The sequence below is a fragment of the Lissotriton helveticus genome, chromosome 1_1 (assembly GCF_964261635.1).
Source record: "Lissotriton helveticus chromosome 1_1, aLisHel1.1, whole genome shotgun sequence".
NCBI lineage: Eukaryota > Metazoa > Chordata > Amphibia > Caudata > Salamandridae > Lissotriton > Lissotriton helveticus.
This window is the reverse complement of record NC_136057.1, coordinates 520,560,686-520,585,944: the sequence shown is the minus strand read 5'-3', so window position 1 is coordinate 520,585,944 and position 25,259 is coordinate 520,560,686. Positions and strand designations below refer to the sequence as shown.

Below are 25,259 nucleotides of genomic sequence, written 5' to 3'. Positions count from 1 at the left end.
TACTCATTGGTCGCAAAATGCGACCTGCCTCATCAATATTAATGAGGCAGGTCCTTTGCAACCCATCTGGGAATCGCAAATAGTATCTCAGACACTACGGTACTTGTAATTTTAGGTAATCACAAAAAAATGTGATTACCTAAAATGCACTGCCACAGCCTTTCATACATCTTGAAAGGCTATTTTGCATTCGCAAATGGCTGAATTTAGCGATTTGCACTGTTTGCGATTGCAAAAGAGGATGATACATGTGGCCTTAGGAGTTTTAGGAAGATTGTATTTTCATCATTGTCCAAGTACAGGCATTGATAAATGACAGTTCAAAAACACCTACAGTGTTTCTGTACTATCACCACGTTTGTATCACCTCACCATTACTTTCACTTGGCCTTAACCTCCTCTCACCTTTATTTCTACTTAGTCTTTTAAGTAATGTCCTAGCACTCTGGGTGAACCATTTAAAAAATAAACTGATGGGGATGAAAGGTCACATTGAAGTAATGGTGTGGAGATTTAAAGATTAAACAAGAAAAAGTTCCTTTCTGTGCTATTAGGCTTTGAAAGAGTGACCAAAGGGCCTACATAAGAATCATGGTTAGCATTTTATACCATAATTTTGACACGAATATATAATTTTGCACATTGAATACAGTGGCTCCCATTTTAAAGTGTATTCCGCCTGGCCCTAAATTACAAGAAGGACCAATAGCCAACTAAACCAAAGTAAGCAAAGTCAGACGAACAAAAAAACTTCACTATTTTTTGAATAAATGCTTTGACACAAGTAGCACGCAACCTGTAATACGAGATTCTCTCAGTAATAAACTCAAACTAATTATATGCATTCATTTTTAGAAAGAAGACTACATCTGTTTTTAACTCGGTCTGTCCTGAGGAAGGTGTAATATTATCACACAAACACCGAAACGCGTCGACTAAAGGACTGTTTATGTATCATGTTTTAACTAATCGTAATTTCTGGATTGTCTGTCAAATTGTAAATTCGTGTGAAGCATTGTGTAAAACATCTGGACCAGTGTCTCTGAGAAAGTTACCGTAAAGCGGAATTGTTAGATAGGTCTTTTTGATGTACCAGAGCACTGAGTCTCCTTTACAATATAAATTGAATGTGTTATGAGTTTATGTTTTTAATTTTGAAAAAGAAAAACGTTTTTAAAGAAAATAAAAACTGAGAATCAAAACAGTAATTACTTGTGTTGTGCAAAATTATATATTCGTGTCAAAATTATGGTATAAAATGCTAACCACGATTCTTATGTAGGCCCTTTGGTCACTCTTTCAAAGCCTAATAGCACAGAAAGGAACTTTTTCTTGTTTAATCTGTTGACACCCGGTCCTTTCTGGTTTCTGGGAAACTCTCCTATTTTTAAGGTGGAGATTTAAAGGCCACTTTGACTTAATTGTGAATGGGAATAACAGCCTTACCTCCCAACTTCTCCTACCTGCATGGGCCGCGGCTTATTAAATGGGATATACACTCTGAATATTGTATATGCCAATACAATCCATTCATTTTAGGCATCGTACCCAAAGTTTTATGAGGCATACCGTTATGAGGCCTCTGGGGTTGTATAAAAGTGACTAAATAAATTAATACTAATATTGATCAATGATAGAGACACATTATCAATAATATTTAAGGTTGATATTTCTTTATGTTTATCAGTGCATCTCCTTTATTCTCCATTTCTATATTCTCTTATTTTAACAAGTGATTTCTGCATGCTGCAATTTTCTTACCTTGGAAGATATACTCTTTTCTGTTCTTAATTGAGTCACACGTTTTGGTATTTCCAAACAAGCATTTTTTTAATATAAATTAATTTTGTAAAAAACATAACAAACATGAAAATTGATTAGTGTTCTCATGTTTTCGAGAAGGTAAATATTTATATCAAAACAGCCACATGCCTGCTGTCTTTCCAACGCAAAACATTACATTAGGTTAAACGAATATATATGTTAAAGAACGATGAAATAACATAATTTACTAAAAAGCTACTGTATATTATTGCTCCGATTCACTGTACTAAATCTACACTCAGACATGTACAGCTACAGTCTGAGTATAGATTTACTACTTTTGGGAATTCACCAAAAAATCCCAGAAACCCTAACAGAAAGGTGCGCCAGACCCGGGTTTTGATGTAGGTTCTTGGAAAGTCATGTGATTTTTTAAGGTCGAGCCTGGGCAGCGCCTGCAATGCTCTGCAAGGCATGCTGTATCCAGGTATGGACTTGAAGCTTTGCCCACTCTCCGCCTTTCCGCCCATATTTGTCATTGGATTGTGTCATTGTCCTTTTCATTGGCCAATATGCTTAGTAATCCCTCGTTAGTACCGCCTTGTCTCATTCTGTAACCTCCCATGAGGACACCCCGTGTTTCATGTGGTGTTACTCAGTAGAATTTAATTACAGCTTCCGGGTGCTATTTGCTTAAATGGTTTTCTCTTGCTGCTGTTTAAGGCAGGAAATGCTCTACCCCATCGCTTTCATTTTTCATTTTTTTCATAGCACGGCCTGCCACGCTCATACAGTGGTGACCGTGCTTTTGGTTTATTTGTAGCACTATATGCTGCATCGTGGTTTTTTTATTATTATTTATTGACTTTTATTTTTAAAACTGCCCCATGCTGCACTTTCACTTTAATGGTGCCCGCGCCCCTTTCCTTAGACGAGCCACGTCTACGGAAAGGGGTGCAGCTGCCATTAAAGGGAAACCACGGCATTGGGGCACTTTCACAAAAGAAAGTATTTGTTTGTCAACTTTACAAACAAATGATTTTTTTTGTAAAAGCACCCTCCATACCGCTCTTTCACTTTAATGCCGCCACGCCCCTTTCTTTAGACATGGCTCACCTAAGGAAAGTGACGAGGCCGACTTTAAAGTGAAAGCCCCACATGGGTGATTTTATAAACGTTAAAAGAGCTTCGTAAATGCAAGACCTATTACATTGCAAATGCTTGTTATTATTGAGCGTTAGCGAAGAACCCCAGACTGGGGAAATGGGTTTCCCTGTGCAAACTAAATTTCTTTTTGTCTTTTGTCCTCCACCTGGAAATATTTTTCACCATGAAGAAACCTTTTTCTCTGAAAGCAGTCCAATTCTGGGGGTGTTTTGTTCTCTGTTCCTCTTTGGAAAGGGCACCTATGCCAGCACTGTGCTTAAATAACAATCTGACCCTTATGAAGATGGTGGAGAATGATCAAGGGGTTTATGTGTGTGGAAAATCTACACATGTGGCTGAGACGTCCACACTTTTAAATGGACATATGACTGTCAGAAATACCTTTGTGAATATTTGGAGGGCGCAAATAATGTAAATATAGTAGTAAGTATATTTGTATCACTGAATTTACATTTGTAATTATCCCCTACATGAATTTTGTATGTAAGTGTGTGATACATGAACACAGGGCCGGACTGAGAACCAAAACCGGCCCTGGCAAAGTGCTCGGCCGGCTCCCTGGGGGTGCTACCGAGCTCTTTGCCGGGCTGGTTTTCGGCCGATTTTGTTACAAGGCCAATTTTGCAGCTATGCTGCAAAAACGGCCCTGTAACAAAACGGCCCCCAGGGCCCAAAACCGGCCCCCACCCTTGCGGCGCACCGGGGGATTGCCCGGTGCCCGCAACGGCCAGTCCGGGCCTGCATGACCATCATTCAAATTATTAAAAAACGACGGAAGAGAAAGAACATGACTCTTCTGTCAGGACGCTAGAGTAGTAGAAACTCACGTTCACAGTATGGTGGCGATTGTGTGGGCAAACATTATAGCATGATTTAAAACATCAAAAAACAAGGGCCTACGTGAAGTAAAAGTAGACTTCACAACATGGGTCCCGGTGGGGGGCGCTTGACATCAAGTCAAACCCTGTGAATTACGAAAGAAAAGTGAGTACGAAGCATACTCGCTCAGGTGAACAAATCAGCCACTTCAATGGGACCCATGCTACTTACTTCCCTCAAGGTACGCGCCCGCTTGCCACCTACTGGTTACCCTCCATGGACCCGAATGTTAACCCAGGGTCCGTATCGCTTGGTGAATATACTGGAAGGCAATTCAGGTTAGTGGGGCGTGGGTGTGTGACGCACAGGGTCACGTGATGGTGTAGCGGACGGAAACTCGACAACTCACCTCCCTGACTGTATCTGGTTAATAACAGCAAAGTTCTACGTGCAGGCGCTTATCAGGAGCATGAACTGTTGTGTCAAGTCAGCAGTAATGTATGTGAAACTGAACAGCTAACCTCATATTTCTCGTGTGTTGTCCAAACAAAACTTTATGCGCAAAAGGTCATGAACACATTATTGTCCCAGCAACTTCTCATTAGTTAAGTGTCTGACAAAACTCAAACAGCAGACAATGATGGACAAACGCAGATTCTTCAGCGATGTTGCCAAATTTCACAAAATCGATTTTGGAAATTTAAACCCTGGTGTTAGGTAGAAAATCCTCTCTGATACCATTCTAATATGAATAATGGAGGAGAGGGCCGTTACAACAGGGTTGTCACTACTGAAATTATAGACCAAAAACCACACCTGGGACATACTCAAAGGTACAATAAGTAGTGTTGTGACATAAATAATATAACCCTGGCTATGTTGTTCCGCATTAAGGGTTTTTATGTATGGAGAAACGCTAGATTAATAGGGGGAGAAAGAAAGGTACAGATCCCCAGTGGTGACAAATTGGATGCGTCTGGTCAATCTAGCCAGATAGATCACATCCAACTCACTTATTTTTACTGTTTCGTAGTTTTCCACCATAAAACTTTTGGGGGGATAAACTGAGGCATCTTTTAAACTCACTAGTTTCACAATCACACACACGTACCACACAAAAAAACAGCTCTGCTGTAACCAGGTGTCGTAGCACACCAGAGAGGCACTCTGCCTCTCTGGTGGAGTCCCAATGATGAAGCATGTCACCAACTGGGTTGGTGAGGGAGGGTACTTTTTGAACAAGAGTGCTTCCTCATGTTGGCTTTCCTTCCCTATCCATTGTTTGGGCCCACTCTTCCGTTGTTTTTTAATATTTATTAGGGGGACCGAGTGACTCCTTCATTATCCCTCTTTCTCCTGTTGTTATAATTTCATCATTCAAACTAACCAAGAGGCAATCCTTGAATCATACTCGAACTGGCAAATAACAAATTGTTCCACTGGATCCGCATGGTCCCAAGTGTGAGTTTGCAATTTACTATGAAAAATTCCAGCTGAATGCAGTGGCATCTTGAAAATTTGGAAAGAGTTTATTTTTACCTCTAGCAAGTCTTATTTTCTCTCTTTGTATTTTTGCTCTAAAAGAAGAATTTCTCATCGTTTTAGATTTGGTCTAGAAACAGCTTTAGCTGCCTCACCAGCCTCATTTAATAACATAATTGTATATAATACATACTCACATTCTTTAACCACAGGCAGGTCTATTAAAGTAGTGTCTAGCCCTCTGGCCACCCACTCTAGGTCGAACTTTTAAAAAGTTACAGCCTGATTCATCAAGCTAAATTGCACTCGCAAAGGGCAAGATTCTCAGAATCTTGCCTTTTGCGAGTGCAATTTTTGCATTTGGGATTCATCATCCCAAATGCAAAAATCGCTATTTAAGATCTCGCATATTTGCGAGGAATTGGATTTAAGGAATCTCTAATAGAGATTCCTTAAATGCAATTCATCAACCAATTAGAAATTGCGAAATTGCAATATTTGGTCGCAATTTACCACCAAGTCTGACTTGGTGGTAAATTGCGAAAATAGTGTAAAAAGCACTTAAGTGCATTTTTTTCTTTTGCATGTTACACACACACATGTCCTTTGGACATGTGTGTGCGCAACACCTGTTCAAATGTGCATTTAAGGGGTGCTACAGGGTGTCCTTTGGACACCCCTGGCACCCTTTAAATCGCTATCTTATTTGCGAGTAGCAAATTGCTACTCGCAAATAAGGGATACTCCCCATTCATTCCTATGGGCCTTTTGGCCCATAGGAATGAATGGGGAGTTATTCCTTATTTGCGAGTAGCAAATTGCTACTCGCAAATAAGGAATATGTAGGAATCGCTATTTATTTAGCAATTCCTACATGAATACCGTTTTGCAAGTCCTTAATAGTGATTCGCTATGAATCGCTATTAGGGGCTCGCAAAACGGCCCCTTGATGAATCAGGCTGTTAATCTCTCAAAAGTACTTGCACCAGTCCTTTCTTCCTCCACCACCGACACCTGGGAAGCAATGAACAATTTCAAAGTCTTGATGTTTGCAGCCATATACTTTATTGTTCCTTTGGAAACACCCCCACCCACAAGAAAACCTCTTCTGATTCATTTTGAAGCTTTTGAGTGAGCCTAGAGTAATTCTTATAGTGTAGATCCTCATGAGACTTACAGGACAGCTATCAACAAATATCAGCATCCTATTTTTATTATGCATGGTTCATATTATTAGAAACAGCCAAAAACCCAATTAGCGAGATGTTCTCTATTATTTCAACTTAATGGATCCTGATGCATACAATAATAGTATTACACCTTCACAAGAACTTATCAATAATTTGTCAGCCTTCTTTCATGAAAACATCTGTAAGGTCCAAACTGGGTTTCCTAATCAATCACCTTTAGAATCTTTGAACATCTTCGAGTACCCATTTTTCTAGCACATGCTCTTCTCTCTTGTAATTCTATCCGCTGGTTTACAAAACTACCCTGTCTTCCCACTCTGGTATAACTGGCTCATCGCTGGATCCAGGTCCAGCGCATATCTTTTCTTTTGTCAGAGACAACCTAGCTCTTTCACTTACAGAATTGTGTTGCTGATCCCTGTCTTCTGCCCAGGTGCTGTTGAGCTGGAAGAATACCATAGGTTTACCACTGCTTAAGAAACTTCAAAGGAATTCCAATCTGCTGAGCAACTATTGCCCAATTTCCCTCTTCCCCTCTCCTCCAAGGTCCACAAGAAAAAAAAAAAATAAACAGCTGTCTATCTACATTGAATCCAATTATCTACTTGAAGCCACCCAGTCTGAATATCGAGCTCAACACAGCACAGAAACCTCGTAGACCTTTTCGAGGCTTTTAACACAGTCTGACGTTTTATATTGATCAAGCGCCCTCTTAAAAATTGCATTTACATGAAAGCAAATTGCTTGTTTAGCTCCTTTCTAACAGATCAGAGTCTGTTTTGCTTGCAACTTTTTGCTCTCCTGCAACCACAGTTAAATGTAGTGATCCCAGTGTTCTACGCTCACCCACACTCTGTTCATTAGGTACATAACCCCTCTCTTTGCACACTTAGGGGCTGATTATGATGGCGGACGGACCTGAGTCCGTCCGCCACCATAGAGTAGGAGGGACCGTCCGCAGGGGCAGCGGCAGTCCCTCCATGCAGATTAGGATGTGACCGCCAGGGTGGCGGTCACATCCTCTATTTTTAACATTGCGGCGGGTGCAGCTTCAAGCTGCACCCGCCCAATGTTAAAAATGCATGCACGGCATTTGCGTGCACAAAGCGGCAGGCACCGCACGGTGCCTGCCGCTTTGTTCACGCAAATGACCCCCCATGTGCACCCCCACCCCCCTTCACCCAGGGGGCCCGCAACGGGCCCCCAAAGTGAAGGTCCGTATGCTTTTCACGGCGGAAAAGAAGCCGTGGAAAAGCATACTTTCTACTCCATCATAATATGGCTGGCGGTGTCTGATAGACACCGCCAGCCATGTTAATGCTTTTCCGCCGCTGTCGGAAGGCGACCGCGGCAGAAAAGCGGCGGACAGATTCAAAGACCCACCAGCCATTGTAATTTGGCGGTGGGTCTTTCAAGCATCCGCGGTGGTTTTCCCGCATCCTCCGGGCCGGCGGTGGCTCCGCCGGCCCGGAGGATGTGGGAAATCCGCGATCCTAATGAGCCCCTTAGTTCCTTTGGATTTGAGATCCTGCCGATGATATATAAATAGTGGTCCTTATTTCAGACTCTGTATCTTCTACAGAAGAATGATTCTGTGCCTCTATGTCTGCAGTGGCCTCCTGAATGAATAGCACCGCATCAAAGGTATCAGTGATAAAACAGAAGTTCTACTGTTTGGCTGTCATTCATGCATCTGGCCACCCTCATGGTGCCCTGCCGAACTGTGGCCCACCTCTACACCAGCCGCATCCATAACACATCTAGGGTCCTATTTTGACTACAATCTCTCATTTATCTCCCAGGTCAATCTAGTCGCAGACTTTTGTGTCATTATATTTAGAATAGTAAGGAAACTCCTCCCTCTTCTACCTGTTTCCATGCATAAAACAGTCATGCAAGCCGTCATCGCTTCCCAAGTTGAAACCGGGGACTCAAATTTAAAGTCAATAATACCTTTGCTTTATGCAAACAATATTAATATTTTCAAGTGATCTGCTCAAACTTTGACAGGGTTTCTATACTTGTTCGTTGTTCACCTGCTTGCTAGGATGCACAAGCAAGGTTCCGTTACATTTTTATACAACTTTTGTTTTTTAATTTAACATTTTACTGCAAGCATAAAATGCCACATTTGAGTGGCAGCGCGATTTTTTGCCTTCTTTTTGCTTTTGTTGCATATGCTTGCAATAAATTGAAAAATGACTGGCATAAGTTTGCTAAGGCTAAACATATGGGCTTTGCCAATACTTGTTTCGACTGAAAGTAAAAATTCAAACGTTTCCCGTGAAATGAAAAGTAAAGTGTAAAAAAATCTAATTTGCTGCGAGAAGCAATACAAAAATAAGTAACTGGACAACTGAAATTTACACCTGGGATTTTAGACAATTTAACGAACGAAGCTGAAGAGTCGAAATTTACATTTTGTGTTACAGGATTCCCAGTTCCCCTATTTTTATCCTACCTTTCTTGATGCTTCCAGCAGTGGAGAGGGCGAAGCCCATTTCTTTCCTGGCTCATTTTTGTCAGTGATGTTGTGACTTCATGCTGCTTCTTTAGCCTGATCCACTAACTCCCTGGCACCACTGCAAAGACATACATTTAAAATTACATTAATATTCAACATTACATTGAAAGACAAGCAATAATCAAATATATAGGCATATTTTTACTTCACACATTTTTTGTTTATGCTGCCAAATCTGATTGCCATATCTAATTGGTCACATGCTCACTGGAACAGACCGGTAGTCGCCCCGGTCCTTTATATTGCAGCAACGTTTCTACTGCTTGATTTGCGCATATGGTTGCAGGTACTGAGTGGCTTATTCACAGGCCCCATACGCGGTGTCACTTTTTGTTGACACAGCGGCTGCGCAATCAGTGCGCCACACTGGTCCATATCTACAAACTGATGCAATGGGTCCAATGTGCCAGTCTTTAGAGCCCTGGGTCACATTATACCTTTGCCAGGTATAGTGTATGAAGGGTGGAAGTTTCCACGCAAAAAAACAATGTAGAAGTGGCGCAGTGAAATCTACAATATTTCACTGTATCATTCATGGCTTGACTCCGTCAAAATCCGTATGCATGCTCAGACCAGGTGTGAGGATTGACGCAGTGCTTTTACAGTGGACTCGCCTATGTGTTCTGACACATTGCTGGAGTTTCATCCGTTTTACGACCAACTCCAGCAATGCATCACTTTTGCACCAACAGATGCATCAACATTTCTGACGCATCTGTTAAATCCATGCAAATGGAACCCTGTATACAGTGCATCCATGGTGTTGCAAGGCCTTTTGGTACAGGTGCAAGAAAACCTACGCATTATGCAAATATGTTGGTTTCTTGTAAATGCAGCAATGACAGCAGAATTCATATTTAGGGCATAGGACGTATTTTTTCCCATCACGAGACTGTGACCCAGGGCAAAAGAAAGGCAGAATAGGGAGGATAAAAAAGTGAGAGAAAGGGAGGAAAACTGTGACAAAAGAAGAAAGCATAGATGAAAAAGAAGATGGAGAGACAACACATACAGCAGCCCCATTTGTGAGTTACAAAAGGAGTTTAGGTACCTAAATGTATTATTTTATTACACAGTGATGATTTCGAAGGAAAATGGAAAATAACTGGCACCATTTTGAGTCACTGAATGCCCATTTAGCTCATAAAAGTTAAAATGTGGAATTCTGCATTCCTGAATGTGTTATCTTCCAGAAACATATATGAGTTCTAAGGCACTGATTCCGATGCAGCTCGGAAGGCCTCCTAACGGCATTTTCTCCATCCGAATCACATCAGGAACGTGGCTTTCTGACCGAATCAGAAAGGTTTCCAACTGACAACCTATGATGCGAGTTAGGCGTTAGGAATATCCCAATCCAAACCCAATGGCATTTAGAATGACCGAGCCATACTCAGCAGAATTGTACATCTCTACGGGCTGTGTTTCCGAACGACCGAGTACAATTCTAGATTCGGATAGCCTTTCTGATTCATGCTGTCTGACTCAAATTAGCAGTCGGAATCTTACTTGGGGGCCCGTAGTGTGCCCCCTGGCAACCGGAGCCTTCCCAATCCGTACCGTGGGGGTACTCATGGGTCCCCGCTTACCAGCCATACACAGTGTGGCTTTCACCATGGGGTGCCGGCCACAGGATGCCCGATTTTCCCCAGCCACCCCTTTCTTAAATGAGAGCCTATGCATTCGGTCGGAACATAGGCTTCCATTGAAGCCAATGGGAGTCCAACCAAATCATATCTGGAAGCATACGGATGCATCGTACTCGGTTGGCCAGACTCTCCTGATCCGAGATAGTCAGAAACCATTCCCAAACCGATTCCTCGGAATGATTTCCAAACCACATCGGAATCGGGCCCTAAGAAGGTAAGGGAGGATGCACAGGTCCAGTACATTAGGCACCGTGGTGCTGGCTGGCCTGAAACCACACTGAAAGATATGTGTAGCTGATTCACAAAACTGTAGTAAGTCTACACTACATTTAAGTTTTGGGTCAGTGAATACAAAATTCTAGGGAATCCGCACAGTTGCAAGCATATTCCTGAATAGGAATTTGCTAATCGCATCAGATTTCCACTGTGCAGAGTTATACAGAGAGGTACACTGCTCAGTGTTGAAAGTGGATCCTTAAAGCAAATTCTTTATTTTTCTCCACACAGAAATTATTTTTCCCCATGGAGAAACCCCTTGCTCTGTACCCTCTCCAAATCTGAGGATGTTTCGTTCCCTTCCAAACCTGGAAAGGTATTTCCTCCAGGATTGTGATGGAGTAAAAATCCGCTCTATCCAGTCTGGAAAGGGGAATGATAGGAAGAATTACGGTTTGTGAAGAAATCCCCACACTTGGTGGAGATCTCCACATTTGTGAACAGACTTGATTATGCCATGAATCCTTTTGTGAATTATTAGCAGGCATAAGTAACTCAATGCTGTAGTGAACATATCGTTTACCAAATAAATGTACCTTTTAAAATAAGCTTCACAGTGCCAATTTCGAAATTTCATTTTAGAGGTGGCTGACATCAGCCTTTAAGCACATAATTGTAAAGGAACATCACTACCTTTTGAATGAGAGTGGTAAAATAATAGTACTATATTACAGGCAGCTAGCATTGAGTAAAACAAAACCTATACTTTGTCGAGCAAATTATGAAGATCTGAGCTTAATCTTGAAATTGCAGCTTTTATGTTATTTTGCCTGCTGAATTTAAACCGTGTTTGCAGATTACGGACATCAAGATATCTGGCGCATACAAAATTAATCCACAAATGACGGCAGCGCTTGTGTGAAATGCAAACAAGCTTGGTTAAGTGTAGACAGAGACTCGAGTCCGTGGATTTATTCAGCTCGTCAACAACTGCTGCGGGATCCATTGTAAACAAGTGTTCCTCGTCCCGAGACTCCCTCCTAGCAACACGGCACCTGTGGCTCTGAGAAGCTACCCCCCTTCACGACGACGGGCTTTTCTTTGCCAAGGGAAAGCAAACACTTAACAAGAAATGCCTATTACGCAACCTGTCTTTGAATTTTTATTTCACGAAAAATATTAAGATAAATGCTCAGGCTTTACATTTTTTAAAGCGAGGTTGAATGAAAATTAGTCTGGAGAATCGTAGGACCCCCACATTATTAGCCTTATTAAAGGTTGTAGATAAACTCAGTCAAGATAAAAAGAGACGTGCTATGTTATACACATCAAGACCGTTTAAAAGAATAAGTAAATATGTACGATAGGGAAAAGATTTCGGGGCATATTACCAAGCTATCGCTATGCATGGTTAGCGGCTAAAATAATATCGCCGCACTCCGACGATTTTTACCGCTGAGATACCTTAATATTATCAAGGTTTATCTCAAAAGCGGTTAAAATCGGCCGGAATGCATGAATATTGCGTTAAAGTCAGCGATATTCATGCATTACCGAGCAAATGCTCTTAGCCATGTTATCCACCTACCATTGGATAACATGGCTAAGAACTGCTCTGGGCAGGCGTTAGCTTTTGGAGATAATCGCGCTTAGCACGATTATTTCCAAAAGTAGGTAATAGGAGATAGCGATGTTAGCGACTGTTTCCAGTCGCTCACATCTTGGCACGCCCACTTTGCATGTCATTAGCGATAAATATCGCTGACGTGCAAAGTGGGCACCAAGATGATCGCTATATCCTACTAGCTGTCGCTAACTGGTGTTAGCGACAGCTAGGTAATAGGGCGATAAAATTATCGCCGCTTTAGCGGGAAAAATTCCAGCTAAAGCGGCGATAAGGCCCTTGGTAATATGCCCCTACATTTTTTTTTTCATGTTGTTGTTGTAGGTTATGAATGAAGTATAGGTGGCTTCATTCGTTTTTTTAGGTAAAACAAATACAACTGATTCAGAAAAAGGACTGTGGACAAGTGGAGCAGAGAGGGGCAAGTATGGAGCATACACAATTTCCTATGAGCTGGATTTCTGGAAATCATCTGTAACTTCCATCCACCGAGATTGAGCCAAATATTCATGTATTTGTATTTATTTCACTAAAAATGTAACCATGATTTAAAAGTAGACACACTGAAATAAAGGCACACGAGAATCGTGTCTACAGAAGGCGTGTGAAGATCATAATAATCCAAAATATGAGATACAAACCCACCCTCGACGTAAAGTGGTAATTAAACAAGCATTTGCAAAGCCCTTAGAACAGACCTTGATAATCCCTTGTGATGATTCGTTTTTAATATTTATGAATGCAAGCATAAACCCCAAAGACAAATATAGAACATAAATCATGCAGGATTCCAGAGACTTATAATATTTTTTTTAAGTAAAAACTATTTACTGGTGTGTCTGTTTTACTAGTGTTATGTTTTAAATGACAAGAGTTGCAGTTGTCCCATGCAATTATTTTATTATTAGTATTATTTGTAAAGTACACAAGGACAAATCACCACCTATCAAGGACTTATACTTCAGGCTGCTACAACATTACAATCTCACTTTAGCACTTTATCATACCATTTGTAAAGGAAATAGCAAATAAATCATCATTAAACTGGGCACCCGAAGTGCTCGCAAAATAAGTAGTATTTAAACTTAATTAAAAATGAACTACAATAAACCTGCTTTGTGTTACTGAACATTAATCTTATCGTTTTCAGAGTATGTAAACAATGGTCTTAGGCTTTATACAGTCACTCAAAGTGAAGGGAGCCAATGGACAAAGAGGGCTTACCCATTGTTCAACGATGTATGCTGTCGTGGTCAGAAGTAAAATGTGAATGATGATATAACAGAGCAAAGGATAAAGTGCACTGACCAAAAGCTACTCTGTGTATGTATTTTGTGTATGAAGTTTTGGAAAAACAATAGGCTAAAAATGAGGGCTACATTTTTAGCAGCATATGTAAGTAAACCTGTGCAAATTGGTTGGTTACAAGCGCACATTATGCAATGCCTGTATATTTTGTGTTCAAGAGTGTGAGCAGATGGGCATTTCCACTTTGTACTTGTGAACAATCACAATTGCACTGCATACTGCCTCACATCCTAGTGCTGCATGTAATGTCCCACACTCTTCCAAAGGAAAGAGGGAGAACACAAGAATAAATGATCTTCTTCTAGATCTCCACCTGTGAAAAAGAGGGTGGAGCCAAATTGATGAATGTAAAGTTAGTGCATCGAAAAATGACCCAAAACAGTACTAAACAGTGGCGGCTCACAGAGGGCGTGCTGTGGGGTGGAGGAGGGGCAGGGTGGGGGGCTAGTGGAGTCGGACCTACGACGGGCAGGAGTAAAGTAAGTAAATAAATAAATCAAACTATTTATCTTGCACTTGCTGTATCGCCAAAAGCTGGCCAATCACTTAATCTCCTGTGCCTAACGAAAAAGTGAATATGTCCTCATGTAACGCAACTGGTGCTATGTAAAGCGTTCTGATACCCGATACCTACGGGTCAAGTTCGCGCTATATAAAACTCAGTAAATAAATAAATAAAATAAAACTGAAAATTTGTTATAAGCAAATGAACAAATGGCTTATCACCTGACAATATATACAAAAGCGTTAACCTTTTTAAATTGCATCCTGCAAATTCTTTAAACACAAATGTAAAACTACTGAATGGATTAACACCAAATCAAAAGCAAGCTTTCTGAGTACAATTTCTCTTTCATTCTAAGTTTGGTGTAAATCCGCACTTCCCTACAGGCTGCTAGAGAAATGCCTTTGGCCTGTTTTGCCGCAACACTGGCACTTACTGACCTGTGGCGTCTATGCCATCCGACCACTAGGGACTTCTCCTACCACTCAGGTGCGCATGGAGTGTCTTCCCAGTTAGATTATGTATTTACCCTAGTGGGTGAAGAAGGGGCAATTCAAAGAGCGAATACTAAGCTAGCTGATTGTCTGATCACGCCCCCCTCTGGATCACCTTAGGCTGGAAACCCCAGGGTAATGGGCTGGGATGGAAACTGAATGCATGGGAAGTGCAGGATGAGACCATAGTACGTGTGTTCTGCGTGGAAACCTAACCCTATTTCTCAGAGAATACGGATTCTGTGGCATCAGCAGTGACCTTGTGAGAGGTGTATAAGACAGTTTTGCAAGACCAAGCCCAGAACATCATTGCCTTCAAGAAAAAGAAGGCAGTGCGAGAGGTGGAAGATTTGGAATCTAGGCTTAAGCAAGCAGAATTGACAAATGTAGCTTCCCCAGACGCTCTTCATTTGAGAAAGATGGAAGCCATGCACGCTGAATATAAGGCTCTACAAAATGAGCTGCATATTCAAACCTTGGCCACCCAGTGGTGGCTCTATGCCACCGGGAACAAAGTGGGTAAACTGTTACCATGGTTGGGCTGCCCGGAGATAGAAGCTAGGTGGGTTACATCACATAGAGGGAGTAGATGGGCAAACTTATACCACCGATAGGGACAGAGTGGTGCATATGCTACCTTCTGCAAGGCCCTATATAATGTGCATACCCTGGCAACACAGCCTGAGAAGTATCTGCATGAAGTGTCACTATCAAGCCTGGCAGCGGTAGACCGAGATACTCTTGACAAGGAAATCTACCTTGCTGAGGTAGAAGCACCCATTGACAAGCTTAACTCAGGCAAATCCCCGGGACCAAATGGTATCGCTGTGGAGTTTTTTTTAAGAATAACATGACAGAACTAGCTCCTCACCTCCTCAATATGTATTTGAGAGCCCAAGACGATGGCGTACTTCCACGGGATTTGCGCAAAGTAGGCCTGGCCGGAGCTCGCGGAGTTTTACTATTCGAGATTCTGCTGAGTTCCGTGAGCAGGTGGCGTCCGACCCTGGCAGAATGTTGTCAAGCACTAGTCCACGCTAACAACCTTTTGCATCCTCAACTCCTTCTTAACGGACACCAGGCACTTGCGCTTGCATGCGCAACAGAAAGAAAACCTTTGTTTATATAATTTCAGCACCACAAACCATTTCTTGTTCAAATAACATACATAATCCTACCTCATCCTTTTTAGACAGCATCGGGGAGTGCTGAGTAAAGCAATTCCTCTTCTCAACTCTGTCTGTACAGAGCGCCAGGTGACACCGACTAGGTAAAGGTGAAGATTTATGAACGTTTCCCTGGTAGGATATATTGATGGGTTGGGCGTCGGCTGCAGGGTCCTTTCTGCCTCAGACAGTACATGGGTGTAGAAGGGTTGGAATGCAGCTGGTGAGGATGGAGTTTATGTCTCAGTGCACAGTGAACACAACACAGACAATGGAGCCAATGCACTTGCTGTGAAAACGCAGAGCACCACCGGCAAGACAGATGACATAGGAGCGCACAGTCTTGTGAAACCTTGTGCATAACCAAGATACACAGGCAATTTAGGCATGCAATGGTCGAATATGCAGTTCATCATCATGCCCCCCCACTGCAACACTATACAGCTGCACCTGTATCAACACCGCACTTGAGTAAACCAGGTGGGTGGACTGCATGTATGCGCCTTTCACATTACTCTTGTCACTCACGAGGCACAGGTCACATCTGGTGAGTTTGTCAAGCCGCTTTGCGTGCGTCCTAAAACTGTGGCCCCCCTTTACTGGATTGGAGCAAAGAAAAAGCATGCCAATTCATGTAAATATTCTGCCCTGTTTCATAGCTGTCAACCACTGAATTTAGATTTAACTTCAATAGGAGCTATAATTACTTCTCTGGGGCCTTGTCAGGAATGGATTTCTACAACTTCTGTTTTTATTGTTCCACCTGGCCTTCAGATTTGTCACATGTCTTACAGCAGGAAACATTTTTTAACACTCCGTAGGAAATGGGCTGAAGCACGACGATAAACTCCGCTCCGCTGGCGGTTAGCTGAGTTTTTGCTGAACTCCGCGCTCAAAGCAGAGTGCTGAATATCAAAAACTCTGCTGGGGGAGGGGAGTTCACCCTCCACCCTTAGCGCAGAGCCATAATAGTGGTTATACCTAATGTGGGGAAACCGGCCTCTAAATGTGGTGGGTTGTACCGCCCCATCTTATTGCTAAATATAGAAAAAAAATCCTTGCTACGGTACTGGCCATGAGATCTAACAGTGTTATTACCCTGGCAAGTCTACACAGAGATCAGCCTGCCATCATGCCCAGACATTCAACTAGGTACATCCTTTGCATGCTCCACACCTGACTAGTGGAGGCTCAAAAGCGACCTGACCCCCATGTTTTAATTTCATTGGATGCAGAAAAAGTTTAGATTGGAAAGTTTTATCCAAATCCCTCAACAGAAGTTCCAAGCAATCTTGCTCCACAGGCTATCATGGGGGATGCTGGCTACGGTGGCTACCAGCATATCTTCCCATAGGAGCACCGAAGAGTATGACCTCTAGCTCCTCTGCACAACACTCTCTTGGACATCTCCTGTCTTGAAAGCATGCAGAGCTCTTTCATAAAATACATGTCACATCATGGTACATTACAGCAACATACAGAAGAAGCGTACACTCTCACTCAGTGAATTGTAAACAGGTAGGTGCCAGGTCCCAAATTATTTCTCTGGAGTTCACTGCAGCTGGCATAGGCCACAGTTACTTCCACTGATGCCTAATTCCAATAACAGCAGTACCGTAAGTTCTAGTTTTTAAAAAAAGTAAATTGCATTTTTAAATTCTAAGCTGATAAACTCTGCTAAAAAATAGATATACTGAGCCATAATGTGGTGGAAAAATATGTGCCGGTGTTTAGTAAAAAAGGGCTGATGCCAAGCAATGCACAAACACTTGCACGAATAAGGCACTGATTCTGTCACATAAATTGAATGCTGTTGAGAAGCGTACATGCTTTGATGCAACAGATAAATACATTTCACTCTGCTAAAACCTTGTGTATATCCTACAAACGATTTCTATAGTGTCACCCAAGAGTTGACATTGAGCGCATGTATGTAGCATGGTCAGCGACTAGCTGCCGCCTCCCCCCCAATTCCGGCACCCAATACCCAGGAACGTGGACACGAGACGTCTTTACTTTTTGGAAGGCGGGCGCTAGTCGCCCGGCCGTATTTATTAAAGTATGAAATTAAAAAAGGTTTTAATTGCATAATCAACAATTTATACAAAAATTCAGCAGGACATTTAGGTACATAATTCTTAGCAACAAGTTTGAGAGCCTGACTTTAACAAAACTCTAATACATGTTGTTTCCTAACTTAGACTAAACATCCTCATCTAGAATTTTTGTACATTTCTGGCCATATGGCAGGGTCACTACCGGTGTCAGGTCCTACAAGCTGCGCCTCCCCTCTGGATGTGCGCATGCGCAGTGTTACCCCGGGAATTGCCCGGTCTACGCCCTGAACTCCATTTACCCACTAAAGGAGGGCCCTTACTCTGCGCCGGTGGCGTCATGAGTCCACGCGCGCGGGGTGGCTACCAGCCTAAGGAAAGCGTGAACTACTCCTACCCGCGCTCCTTTGCCTATTACCTTGCCCCTGGAGTTCTGGGAGTGGCCCGCAGGCCCCTCCCCCTGGGCGGGAACCTCCATAGGATGATGCCCGCCCCCTCAGACCTCAAATATGTGCTCACCGATAATGACCTTACCGCATGCCCCATACCTAATAAATACGACGACCTATGGGAAAAAATTCTAAAGGACAGCTACACTGGCTAATAAATAACAGTATCAACGTATAGCTAAAAAGGGAAAAAAGGCCTAACGACACATGGCATTAAAATACAATTCGCTTCACACATGTTTCGCTAAATAACAGTATCAACGTATAGCTACAAAGGGAAAAAAGGCCTAAAGACACATGGCTTCAAATACAATTCACTTCACACATGTTTTGCTAAAAAGGGATAAAATTCCTAGACAAAAGCATCAACAATATACCAACAGTTCCATCTCTATTATCCTGTGAGACCCGTGGACCGTACCTTCAAAACTTACCATTCAACCAGACATAAAAACTGCTACAAAACTTTTGTTCCAAGGGATGGTGGGTGGGAAAACAAAGAAGCCCCGAGCGCGGGGCACACCGTTACGGCGAGGGAGCGTCCAGGGACAAGGGGGTCTCCTGGGCGCTCCCTATCTCTTTATCCCCTCCTATCGCCCGCCCCCCCTGACCCGGACCCACTTCCCAGGATCCGGGTCAGGGAGGCTGCCAGCCAATCGGCGGTGGGCCGCGCCCCCCAGGGCACGCCCCCACCGCCGAATGGCGACAAAGGCGAGAGTGGGGGCGACGGTCGCCGCGCCGCCATGCGTGCGGGGGGGCCGAGGGCCCCCCCTTTTCACATGGTCAGCGACTAGCTGCCGCCTCCCCCCCAATCCGGCACCCAATACCCAGGAACGTGGACACGAGACGTCTTTACTTTTTGGAAGGCGGGCGCTAGTCGCCCGGCCGTATTTATTAAAGTATGAAATTAAAAAAGGTTTTAATTGCATAATCAACAATTTATACAAAAATTCAGCAGGACATTTAGGTACATAATTCTTAGCAACAAGTTTGAGAGCCTGACTTTAACAAAACTCTAATACATGTTGTTTCCTAACTTAGACTAAACATCCTCATCTAGAATTTTTGTACATTTCTGGCCATATGGCAGGGTCACTACCGGTGTCAGGTCCTACAAGCTGCGCCTCCCCTCTGGATGTGCGCATGCGCAGTGTTACCCCGGGAATTGCCCGGTCTACGCCCTGAACTCCATTTACCCACTAAAGGAGGGCCCTTACTCTGCGCCGGTGGCGTCATGAGTCCACGCGCGCGGGGTGGCTACCAGCCTAAGGAAAGCGTGAACTACTCCTACCCGCGCTCCTTTGCCTATTACCTTGCCCCTGGAGTTCTGGGAGTGGCCCGCAGGCCCCTCCCCCTGGGCGGGAACCTCCATAGGATGATGCCCGCCCCCTCAGACCTCAAATATGTGCTCACCGATAATGACCTTACCGCCACAGGCCAGCATTGTTAACCGACGATCTGGCCTCCCCCTGCCTAGACCTACCCTAGAAAGTTCTCACTTTAGCAAAACCTTCCAACCAGGCCCTGACATCATCAGACCACAGGACCCTTCCTCCCTCCGTCAAATGGACTCCCCTCACCAGGTAGAACCAATACACCCATGTTGGATCATCTGCAACCGAGGGGGGGCTTGAAATACTTTGTCCCACTGTGAGTTGATCCTCTTTATCGAGTGATTCAACGCCCTGACCGAGTCCCTGCCACCACGGGAAAAGTTGAGGTCCTACTACAGTGCCACCCGTGCAAGTCCTGAAGACCCCCCCCACAGTGGAGACGGACTCATCAATGAGTATTCGCCTCCCCAGTTAGGCCAATTCAGTCCCCCTGAGGTGAAGTATCACCACTGACAGGGGGTCGGGCTGCTGAGCTAAAAAGTCCCTAAGAAGTTCCTGAACTGACCATGGCACAGACCCTCAAACGAACTCTTCCCTGTCCTGCGTCCAGCCTGTTGCTTGTGCTGGCACAGTGTGGCTCCTCAACATCTGGTGATGAGTTCCTCCCCTGCGTGACAGGTTTGAGCAACTGCAAGAACCAGGAAAAGACCAAGACAACCTGGGTGACAAATTCCCCATAGGAGCACCGAAGAGTATGACCTCTAGCTCCTCTGCACAACACTCTCTTGGACATCTCCTGTCTTGAAAGCATGCAGAGCTCTTTCATAAAATACATGTCACATCATGGTACATTACAGCAACATACAGAAGAAGCGTACACTCTCACTCAGTGAATTGTAAACAGGTAGGTGCCAGGTCCCAAATTATTTCTCTGGAGTTCACTGCAGCTGGCATAGGCCACAGTTACTTCCACTGATGCCTAATTCCAATAACAGCAGTACCGTAAGTTCTAGTTTTTAAAAAAAGTAAATTGCATTTTTAAATTCTAAGCTGATAAACTCTGCTAAAAAATAGATATACTGAGCCATAATGTGGTGGAAAAATATGTGCCGGTGTTTAGTAAAAAAGGGCTGATGCCAAGCAATGCACAAACACTTGCACGAATAAGGCACTGATTCTGTCACATAAATTGAATGCTGTTGAGAAGCGTACATGCTTTGATGCAACAGATAAATACATTTCACTCTGCTAAAACCTTGTGTATATCCTACAAACGATTTCTATAGTGTCACCCAAGAGTTGACATTGAGCGCATGTATGTAGAATGAAACATTAAACTTACTTTATTGCAAGGTGAAACGGAGTGTCCACGTCTACATTTTATATGTGAGTGATGTCATTTTTCATTAGGTTGAGATTTTATGTTGGGTCTCAAATTGGGAATTTTCCAGAAAGAAGTGGGTGTCCCATCAGTTTTTGAGGATTTACAGATAGCCATTAGAAGGTGACACAGACAGGGAATGAGCATATATATTTTTTGAGAATATTAAGAAAGGATTCTACACTATATATAGTTTTTGTTTTAAATAAAAAAAGGTTAAAGAAAGATAGCAACTAAAAGTCATGCACTCTGTATGTATTCACCGACCACATATTAGTAAGTTGCAAAGGCATTTAATCAATCAATTTAATTTAATTTAAAAAACATTTGTAAAGCGCGGCGTTCACCCTACGGTTTCTTGGCGCATATTTGTATAGCATGACTAATCACCCCGGGGTGTATCTAGCGACTCTGTCGCAGATACCAGTCATAGAGCCAGGTCTTGAGTCCCTTTCCTAAGTGGTTCAGTGATGGAGAAGTGCGGAGGTGGAGTGGGAGGGTGTTCCAGGCTTTGGCGGTGAGGTGGGAGAAGTAGCGTTCTCCAGCACGGCTGCGGCGGATATGTGGTGTCAGAGCAATGGCAAGGTGTGTTGAGCGGAGGTTTCTGGAGTGTTTGTGGAAGATCAGTCGGTGATTCATGTATATATGTTATATGTACTTATAAATGCGCATTGGAAATACTGTCTATGCCATGTTTTGTACATCTTCCTTAAATTCATAAAATTGGGGAAGGTGCGGATATAGAGAGGAAGATTTTTCCAATGAGGATAAGCCAGATATGAGAAAGCTGTGCTACCAAATCTGGAAGTATGGATACGTGGAATCTGCAGAAAGGCTTTATCAGAAGATCTGAACTGTCTGGAAGGCAAGTAATAACTCACTGTTGAAGGGTGATACACAGGCAGTGCTGCAATAGGGACCTCTAGCAAGGTACATGGGGCCTCATTTAGGGGGCCTTGCGTTAGTTTTGCGCTTCCGATGCGTCTCTTTTTGTGACGCATGGGCTGCGTAAAACATGCCTCCTGTTGCGCACTATTTACAAAGTGTCTAGAATCTAAGCAGATGCGTCACTTTGTAAACCCCTGCGCTACATTATACCTGCGTCAGGTATAATGTATGCAGGGGGGGCGTTACCCCGCAAAAAGCCTCGTAGAAGTGACGCAGTGAAATCTATGAGATTTCACTGCGTCACTTTTAGGATGCTGTTGCGTCCAAATCTTGCGCCTGCCTCACAGCAGGCGCAAGGGTGACGCAGGCCCTTTCACATGGGGCTTTCCCCATGTGAAAAGAAGCATTGCTGGAGTTGCGTCACTTTTGTGACACACTCCAGCAATGCGTCACTTTTGCGCCTACAGATACGTCAGAAATACTGACGTATCTGTAACTCCTTGCGACATGATGCGTCATATTATAAATATGACGCATCAATCATGTCGCAGGGAGAGCGCAGTGAAAAGTGACGCATCGCTGTTTTCACGCAGCGATGGGTCACTTTTCATAAATGTGGCCCAAAATGAGCATGAATAAAATTGCCAACTCACAGCTATTAATCAATCTACTGATACATGGCAGAGAAGATGAACCAACAGACCATTATTAGCATGCAATCCAATCAAACACACCTTTTAATGAAGAGTGCTGGGGATTTCGAGTAGATAGAGCAATCCTCTAAATCCATAATTAAATCAGATTTAGGTATTTAAAAAAGTGGAAAAACAAGGAGCCATATTGAGAATGGGAACTAAAATGGGAGCTTTCATAAAAACAACTCGTGCCTCACCACATTGACTTTCATTCAGCTATATTTGAGGCAACCATCACATTTCATTAGGACAGCTTCTCACTAGAGAAAGTATAAAAACTATTTAACAAATGGCAGAGGTTTGAAGACTTGTTTCCAAAATAAATTGGAAAAGATAGGATGATAAACTGTTCATCTGAAATTCAGAAGAGATCGAAAATTACTCGTTACCTGAGCATTATAGGGGAAATTGTTCACTTCACAACTTCTCTGCAGTACATGGGTCATAGTACGAAAATTGCACATGTTAGGAGCAATTTTAGACCAGAGACGTACACATCTTCACTGAAATGTGCTCTGACAAATGTGTGCAAAATACTGATTTTGCACTAATGAATGTGCATATTCCTGTTTTGCGTGAATGCTTAGTTCTATGGGTGGTGTAAATTACAAATCACGCAATATGTGCTGCAGAATACCTGTATTAGCAAGTAGACACTGCAATAGGTGGTGTACGACCCAACCAATTTACAGGAAGCCCCCACCCCTCCCCGAGACAGAGCCAAGCCAAGTGCTTGGTTGGGCTCAATTTGGCACGTAAATTGTCTAACAAACACTATATATAAATATGATATTGACTCTTCAGAACTCAAAAAACTGTATTTAACATGCAGAAGCATTTGAATGTTAGAACATTAGATTATTGCATTGAGCGGATCATTTATTAGAAGTAACAGTTTTTAAACATGAATTTAAAACATATTCCTGCTGCTCCAATCTCCTGCCACGACAGCAATGAATGCCATTAGTGAATTTAGACCAAGTCAGTTGTCATCTGCACCTTGTATGAGGCCTAAATTCTTACACCGGCAACATAATAAGCTATTTAAATCAGTCACAAGGGAGGTGGTCGTATAGCATACACCCTGAACTCACAAATTTCAAAGTACACTCAAGTACAAAAAAGGCAAAAAAGGAAGCAGGGTGAAATTAATATTTGCGCAGGCTGGCATCATTCGTCGAAGCCTGGAAAAGTATTAGGTTTTCTGATTTCACATTGTGGCATTCTGCCACTAGATGGGTATTTATTTACCTTTCCTGTTTTACATCAGACATTACTCTGGTTTTAATTTTGGAAACAATAGATTAGAGCATGGGTGGCACGCAGATGCGCGCTTGTTAGAACTGGGGGTCTCTAGTTGGCAGAGGTAGGTACCACTGTCCAAATAGGGACCCTTGCTTCTAGTCAGTGTAAGGAGGAAACACTCTTTAGATAACCTCTGCTCACCCCCTTGGTAGCTTGGCACAAGCAGTCAGGCTTATCCAAAAGCAATGTGTAAAGTATTTGTACCAACACTCCCAGTAACACAGTGAAAACACCACAAACTGACTCCACAACAGTTTTGAAAAATAAAGGTATTTAATCTAAACTACACAAGACCAAAGCAACAAAAATCCAACATACCCGGTTCAAGAATATGGTTTCAAAAGAGTTCTTAAGGTTTCGATAAAATAATTCACAGATGCGTGAAAAGTTCACAGTTGCGTCACGTTTAGCCAACAGTACATTTAGTTGCGACAAAGTTCCAAAAGCAGAAGCTGGTGTGGTGGAAAACAAGCGATGCGTTGCTCCTGAGACCCTGGGGAGGCGTTTGCGACAACCCCGCTGCAGCCGCGGGCGTGGTGCGACGAATCCAGTCTGAATGGGGAGGAAGGCCACTTGTATGGATTCCAGTGCGTAGGTTCCTTAGTAAGTTTGTTCTCGCAAAGGCACGTTGCGATGATCTCGTAGGGTGTTGCGACGATCTCCGGGGTGATGATGCGCGGTCCAGCGGCGATCTTTCTCTCGCAGCTCCTCAATGCGATGGCTCTGCGATGATTCTCGCAGAGACGTGATGCGATGATCTCACTCAGCGTTGACAGGCTCTGCGACGATGTTCGCAGCGGCGGAAATCTTCCCGCTAACGAAGGGTGCGACGACTTCAGGCAGCGGCAACAGGCGCTGCGAGGATCTCGGTCTTCGTAGCGGCGGGAATTTTCTCGCTCGGCCGGGATTGCGATAAATTTTCTGTAGCAAAGTCTTTAAAAGCTTGATTTCCAGCTCCCCAACACTGGTACAACTTCCAGAGGCACCACACATGGGCCAAGCACTCCAGAAAGGACAGAGCTCTCTCAGCAGAGCTCAGGGAAGTTGGGGGTGAAGTCCTTTTGTTCCTGGGACTTCAAAAACAGGGAGCCAGCTATTCTCAGGCCCTTGGAGATTCCTTCAAGCAAGGGGACACAGCACACAGCAAAGTCCTTTCCCTCTCCTTGGCAGCAAAGCAACAGCAGGGCAATCCAGCATCACACAGCAGGACAGTCTTCCTTCCTCAGTTTCAGCTTTGTCCTTGGC

At 43.3% G+C, this 25,259-nt stretch overlaps 1 protein-coding gene across 1 annotated transcript in view; it reads right to left on the bottom strand.

Annotated features, from left to right (window-relative positions):
- Positions 1 to 25,259, bottom strand: part of LOC144770064 (potassium voltage-gated channel subfamily A member 5-like) — a 488,637-nt gene that overhangs the window by 182,421 nt on the left and 280,957 nt on the right. The window contains exon 2 of the mRNA XM_078654297.1: positions 8,884 to 9,004. The gene's annotated coding sequence lies outside the window, so the exon portion shown is untranslated. The remainder of the gene's footprint in view (positions 1 to 8,883; positions 9,005 to 25,259) is intronic.